This window comes from Lottia gigantea (genome assembly GCF_000327385.1).
Source record: "Lottia gigantea unplaced genomic scaffold LOTGIsca_196, whole genome shotgun sequence".
Lineage (NCBI taxonomy): Eukaryota > Metazoa > Mollusca > Gastropoda > Lottiidae > Lottia > Lottia gigantea.
In genome coordinates, this window is record NW_008708384.1 from 114,890 (window position 1) to 121,577 (window position 6,688).

Genomic DNA, 6,688 nt, shown 5'->3' on the forward strand with positions numbered 1-6,688 from the left:
GGTTTAAAATACCAGTTTCCAGTCCGGTAAATGCTAATATGGAAAGAGTGGAGAACAACATGAGGCAAGGTGAAGGATTGAAGATACCAACAAGGAGAAGAGGCCAGAATCCGGCTTGGTGCCGATTCCACCAAACCAAACTTTTTGATTATTCAGGAACAAATGTCTGTTTAGTATTCCGATTCCATACCAAACTGAAGTTGTTCCAATTTTCAATTTTATTTTTTATTTTGAGTATCGTGGGATGGTATGATTACAAAGTATTTTTACTATTGAAGCACTACTCTTCACCCTACACTATTCTGGATAAACTATGGTTGGTGGGATTTAAAATAGCGTGATTCTCAGCATTCCTATATGTTGTTGTTTATTGTATATAAAGTTATATTTTTTATCAATAATTCGCTTAAATCTAACGATATTAGAATCCAAAAAGATTGTCGGTATGGATGGCAAAGTTTTAAACTGGTATCAGCTGGGAACGAGTCTATCAGTGAAATCGTTGTCAAGCTATTATGGAAAAGTGTCTTGGAATCTTGGAGATGAATTGCTTTTCTAAACTTGGGGTATTCCCCACAACAGCACAAGAACTGGTACCCTATAATAAGATAGCTCTGACTCTATAATAAAGTATGTTAAGGCGTTGCTTCATAATTATCAAATCTCGTCTCTTTAAAGTACAAAGTTATCGTGGCTACGCCACCACAGGAAGTGATTATTACTGCAGCCAACATTGTTGACTTTAAACTCAAAAGCTTACAGCAATTTGCTTGATAAAATACACAATTGATGTGAAGTAATCGTATGTGTTCCATGTAGTTTTTACTGATCAAGTAATGTATTTGTTATTAAACCTTTCAGGAATATAAATAATTAGGTCATTTGTAAGAACTTCTTACATAAAGAGTTCCAAAAAGGGAGATAATTCATGTCAAGAGTTAACATTCTACAGACTGCATTTAGTCTATTTCACAACTACATTCAATTAGAACCAGCGAAAATGAAAAACATACAAAATTCTTGCTTCTTCTTCTACATTAATCGACCAAGAGCTAACAATATGTTCAATTACCGTCTTGGCCATATCATCAAAATTCTTCTGCTATTTAACTAGGCCGACAAATCTGACCCTATCCAGTTCCTTAGACGTGATATTCAGATGTGATATATCGTAACTGGGTTAGGGCCAGACATATAATGTCAATGTTCATAAGAGGTGCTCCAACCACATTTTTGATGGCTAGTTTTTGAGAATTTCCACGGGGGTAGGCCTTATTTAAAGAGTTGTACAAAGCGAGAACAATATATGACTGTATTGTGGTACCGTGTGGGTCACAAGGACATCACAGAATATTTGGGATTATCTCGATCGACTCAGTACACTAAAAGTTTTGCCAAATTAGGCTTTTTTCTTGCTGAAATAATATCTTGTAAATTTATTGAAGAGAGATGAATTTCCTTGGAGGTTTCTATATAATATATATGACTGTTAAGAAGCGTAATGATCATTTTAAAGATCATTTGATAGAACGACTGTTGTTAAAATATAAATTAAGTTTATTAGATTGTTCTGTTTGAAAATTAAAATCCGGATAGCATACAGTGTCATATAAATAAGCCTACTACCGAGTCCACAGGAATTAATTGAAGCAAACGTTTTATCAAATGAATGTTCCAAGTCGATTCCACTTTGAGATCACACGAAATGTAATCATTTTTCTTCTCGGGCCCTGTTTTCTTTTGTACTGTCTAATGGAGTTTTAGGTCATACTTTTTCTCAGTCAAATTAAAATAAGACAAAACTTTTGTTCCGTTTATGTATTTATAATATAGCTACTTCAGTTAGGGTCTAACGACAGTCCTCTTGAACGTCCTTCAAATTACCCTGTGGTTATGTAAATTTTGCCAAGACATCGGCACTATAATCTAAAATGTCATGTTTGAACTTTAACCCATTGAACTATGTATAGACAAATTAACATTCTGGCATGTACACTTTCCAAAATCGCGTGAGATGTATTCTCTAGCTTCCCACATTAGTCTAAGGTATTCGGGATGTGAAAGCAATACGAACAATAAGCAATCTTAACACTGGACATATACACGAATTGTGACAAAGGGAAACCCAAAGTACAACAATAGGACAATATTTTTGGCAAATGGTTTACCTTGAAAGTTCTCCTATCGCTCTGTAACAGATTCAGTTTAACGGAAACTGTCGAGGATTGCCGAATGCCTCTATAAGTTTCGCTATCATACATTTCAATTTTGTTAAATGAAGAAACTTGTTCCAAATGACACGCTTTGATCGGCTGAAAATAACGTCATTGGAATGGTACTATTGTAGAAAACTGGTCAGATTTAAATGAATACGAAAAAATCAGAAAACAAAGAAGAAAGAAAATTGTAGTTTAATTTATAAAGATTGACTTAAAAGGGAATAAGTCTGATTAGAGTGGTTTTCTAGTGTTTGAATAGTTTTATAATGATTGGCTTCACAAGATTTTGTGTTTCAGACATCTGTTGGTGAAGTGACTACTTGACTCAGCGGGCTTTATATCTTGAGATCTGATTACAGCTCATAGTCAAACTGTCCGATAGGCTTGTCGAAATTTCCATATGGAAAACGAACTAAGGCTTTAAATAACGGCTTGAATGTACACAATCTTTCAACAATCTAGGCCTACATTGTCATCATCAAGACAATAAAAACAGAGTAGTATACCAAAAATTTTTGTTCCGTTATTTCATGTGATCTCTACCTTTATCAGAAAATCTTATGTGGCTTAGGAAATAAGTAGAGAGCTTCAGCAGTTTATAGAGCTAAATGTCAGCCGACAGTTTCACGTGTTAAAATTTAAACCCGATATTCCATTCTCTCCATTTCATCATTAACTTGACGTATTGTACAGATATAAAGGTAATTTAACTAGACGTATTATACAGATATAAAGGTAATTTAACAAGACGTATTATACAGATAGAAAAGTGATTTAACTAGACGTATTATACAGATAGGAAGGTAATTTAACTAGACGTATTATACAGATATAAAGGTAATTTAACTAGACGTATGATACAGATATAAAGGTTATTTAACTAGACTATTATACAGATATAAAGGTAATTTAACTAGACGTACTATACAGATATAAAGGTAATTCAACTAGACGTATTATACAGACAGAAAGGTAATTTAACTAGACGTATTATGCAGATATAAAGGTAACTTAATTAGACTATTATACAGATATAAAGGTAATTTAATTAGACTATTATACAGATAGAAAGTTATTTTTAACTAGATGTATTATACAGATAGAATGGTAATTTAACTAGACGTATTATACAGATACAAAGGTAATTTAACTAGACTATTATACAGATATAAAGGTTATTTAACTAGACTATTATACAGATAGAAAGGTAATTTAACTAAACGTATTATACAGATATAAAGGTAATTCAACTAGACGTATTATACAGATATAAAGGTAATAACTAGATTATCATACAGATATAAAGGTAATTTAATAAGACGTATTATACAGATATAAAGGTAATTTAACTAAACGTATTATACAGATATAAAGGTAATTCAACTAGACGTATTATACAGATATAAAGGTAATTTAACTAGACGTATTATACAGATATAAAGGTAATTTAACTAGACGTATTATACAGATATAAAGGTAATAACTAGATTATCATACAGATATAAAGGTAATTTAATAAGACGTATTATACAGATATAAAGGTAATTCAACTAGACGTATTATACAGATATAAAGGTAATAACTAGATTATCATACAGATATAAAGGTAATTTAATAAGACGTATTATACAGATATAAAGGTAATTCAACTAGACGTATTATACAGATATAAAGGTAATTTAACTAGACTATTATACAGATATAAAGGTAATTTAACTAGACTATTATACAGATATAAAGGTAATTTAACTAGACTATTATACAGATATAAGGGTAATTTAACTAGACGTACTATACAGATATAAAGGTAATTCAACTAGACGTATTACACAGATATAAAGGTAATTTAACTATACGTATTATACAGATATAAAGTTAATTCAACTAGACTATTATACAGATATAAAGGTAATTTAACTAGACGTATTATACAGATATAAAAGTTATTTAACTAGACCATTATACAGATATAAAGGTAATTTAACTAGACGTACTATGCAGATATAAAGGTAATTCAACTACACGTATTATACAGATATAAAGGTAATTTAACTAGACTTATTATACAGATTTAAAGGTAATTCAACTAGATATATTATACAGATATAGAGGTAATAACTAGATTATCATACAGATATAAAGGTAATTTAACTAGACTATTATATAGATTTAAAGGTAATTTAACTAGACTATTATACAGATTTAAAGGTAATTTAACTAGACGTATTATACAGACACGAAAGTAATTTAACTAGACGTATTATCCAGACAGAAAGGTAATTTAACTAGACTATTATACAGATATAAAGGTAATTTAACTAGACGTATTATACAGATATAAAGGTTATTCAACTAGACTATTATACAGATATAAAGGTAATTTAACTAGACTATTATACAGATATAAAGGTAATTTAACTAGACGTACTATACAGATATAAAGGTAATTCAACTAGACGTATTATACAGATATAAAGGTAATTTAACTAGACTATTATACAGATTTAAAGGTAATTTAACTAGACGTATTATACAGATACGAAAGTAATTTAACTAGACGTATTATACAGATAGAAAGGTAATTTAACTAGACTTGTTATACAGATAGAAAGGTAATTTAACTAGACTATTATACAGATATAACGGTAATTTAACTAGACATATTATACAGATATAACGGTAATTTAACTAGACGTATTATACAGATATAAAGGAAATTTAACTAGACGTATTATACAGATAGAAAGGTAATTTAACTAGACGTATTATACAGACAGAAAGGTAATTTAACTAGGTGTATTATACAGATATAAAGGTAATTTAACTAGGTGTATTATACAGATATAAAGGTAATTTAACTAGACGTATTATACTGATATAAAGGTAATTTAACTAGACGTATTATACAGATAGAAAGTTAATTTAACTAGACGTATTTTACAGATATAAAGGTAATTTAACTAGACGCATTATACAGATATAAAGGTAATTTAACTAGACGTATTATACTGATATAAAGGTAATTTAACTAGACGCGTATTATACAGATAGAAAGTTAATTTAACTAGACGTATTATACAGATAGAAAGGTAATTTAACTAGACGTATTATTCAGATAGAAAGATAATATAGGACACATCTGTATGTCATTCTCGCCTCCGGATAGATTGGATTTTAATTTGCAGACAATTTGTGTTAATATCTTCCTGAAAGAAATTTAAATTTCAATTTATTTTTTTAAATTTTCCCCTTTTATGTTGACGTGTTACAAATAAATATGTAACACGTAGACATCTCGTGTAGGAAGAATTGATTGAAATGACATTGAAAAAAATTTCGAATTTCCAGGTCTAATAAGTTCGCGTCTATTTTAAATGAATTTTCAGGGGGTATTGTTGATGCCTATGAAGAATGTTCGGTAAGAAAACGTTACCAACTTTTGCGGTTTAAAGAGAAAATATTGGATTATTCTGTCTATAATTTTTACATCATTTAACCCATTTAGCTTGTAATTTTTGGCCATGACCCCCCCTCTAGGACCATAAATAATGGTATAATTATTTATTCTCCTTTCGCTTCCGACATTTCTTTACATGTATTCTCCAGCTTCCCCCATAAGAAACAATGAGTAGTGCCATCTACAATTCTCAAAGGGACGCCACCAATTACCATTATTCCACCAACCCACACCCCCATTCGTCATTCGTCGGGGTTAAAAAGACCATGTCAAAACCTGTATTCGTGATACGATGTTAAGCCCTTTGACTATAATTATATGATTCAGGAATAGCCTTTTGTCATAGGCTACATTAAGTCATGCTTTAAATGATCATCTCTAACAATTTTTAGGAATGAAGTTTCAGCATAATATCTTATATTATAATGATTCCCTTTTTTTAAAAAAGCATTTTATTTAATAAAAACATGACCTTAGAAAGTTAGAAAATTATTTAAACTTATTTTGAGCCAATCTTGATGGTTGCCAAGAAATAATGGACTCATTTCAATTGGATGCGCAGACATAATGCTACTGATTGTGACGTCACCGTTGCAACGTTATAACGTTTAGTTGCAGCGCTTATATTGGTGGATTTCTTTTTAACATAAAGAAAGTTGCAAGACACTTTTCGAGCGGAATTGGTTTTCAACATTTTTTTTATTGAAAAGAAGCACCTAGTCTTTAGAGGACTCTTTCAAGAAGATTTTTAAGAACAACCAAAAAATTAGTGTAATTGAGCTATGGGAGCAAGGCATTCTGTTCCTCACCGCAACCAAAGTTCTACCTTTTGGAGGAATTGTAGGTTGTTTTCTTGTTTTAATTGTAAGAAAAATCACACAGAGAGAAAATATATTGATACTAACCCAGAACCGGAAGTAAAACCTGATTTACCAGAGGAAGAATCGGTTCAGGTTGAGGTGTATCATCAGAGACCAACACCACGTCGTCCTATGTTCATACCCAAAGGTGA